Genomic DNA, 1,215 nt, shown 5'->3' with positions numbered 1-1,215 from the left:
CTTAAGCGTAGGTTTTTGGTTAGGGGGGGGGGGATATACTTAACAACCCCCTGTGGGGATTTCCCAATTCGGTATTTTTGCATTCGGGATGCCATCGTCTGTAATACTGAGTGCCGGCATACTGTATCTTATGATATTTTATGATTTATTTTTATCCATTATTTACTGTACTGTATTTCATTGTACTGTACAGCAGCTTATGTTAGTGTGATTTTTCCACAGCAGCACATGCCCCACCCACCCCATCTGACCAGCAGAGCTCCGGAAGTGGTAATCATTATTTTTGTTACAGACACACTAGTTTCCTACAGTATTACTGTAATTTTTTTATTTTACAATACTTGTTATCTTGTACACACAGACCGCCTCGTTATTGATACTGAGGCAGAGGAGGAGGAGGAAATGGGGGAGCCCTCAGGCCAGCCTGGTAAGAATTGTAATCTACTGTACAGTACTCTACTGTACTGTATTGTACATTTATTATTTATTGATTTATTAACAGTACCAATGGCTTGGGTTCGCGTGACCAGTGGTCAGGATTCCAGCAGTCAAGTGACCGACAGCGGTATCCTGATTGCAGAAATCCCATCAGGTTGAGGTATGGTATCGAAACCCTACTCCACTAACCCCTAACCCTCCATTTATACTCTGGTATTTTAGATGCAGGTACAGTACGTCCCCTACAAATGGACAGTCATTCCACACTCCGGCTAAGAATGTCTCTCTGCCTCTCTACTTTCTGTAGCACTGTACTACTGTAAAGTATTGGATAATACTTTAGTACAGTAGTATTGGAAATAACAATGGCAAATTTGACTTTTCTTTTTGTTTTTTTATATTCAACACAGATGTCACTTACGTGGACTCGGGGGAGGAGGAGCCACAGTATAGTAAGTACAGTAGGATTTTCTCAAGCCCATTCTTAAAAGTATTGACCGAGTCCACTTTTATTACTTTTCAGGCAGGGAATTCTCGGTCGAGCTCGGTGTAACGTAATGTGCATAGACCTCGCTTATCCCGGTGTATGTTAACTAGGGGATTGTGACGCTCCTTCAGCATTGCCCCCTGGCCTGTACAATGTATGCCATCTCTCACTCCATATCCAAGCGCTGCCACGTGCTGGGGGTTCACGGTCGGCGGCCATTTTGTCAGGTTGCTGAGCGGTCGAGCTCGGTGTAACGTAATGTGCATAGACCTCGCTTATCCCGGTGTATG

At 44.0% G+C, this 1,215-nt stretch overlaps 1 long non-coding RNA gene across 1 annotated transcript; it reads left to right on the top strand.

Annotated features, from left to right (window-relative positions):
* The first annotated feature begins 214 nt into the window (after positions 1-214).
* On the top strand, positions 215-890 carry LOC135057888 (uncharacterized). The gene is made up of 3 exons (XR_010244439.1): positions 215-270; positions 362-427; positions 849-890. It is a non-coding gene; the product is annotated as an uncharacterized LOC135057888 (long non-coding RNA).
* Positions 891-1,215: the final 325 nt, after the last annotated feature.

Source organism: Pseudophryne corroboree, chromosome 3 (genome assembly GCF_028390025.1).
Source record: "Pseudophryne corroboree isolate aPseCor3 chromosome 3, aPseCor3.hap2, whole genome shotgun sequence".
Taxonomy (NCBI): domain Eukaryota; kingdom Metazoa; phylum Chordata; class Amphibia; order Anura; family Myobatrachidae; genus Pseudophryne; species Pseudophryne corroboree.
This window is presented reverse-complemented; position numbering and strand designations above follow the sequence as displayed.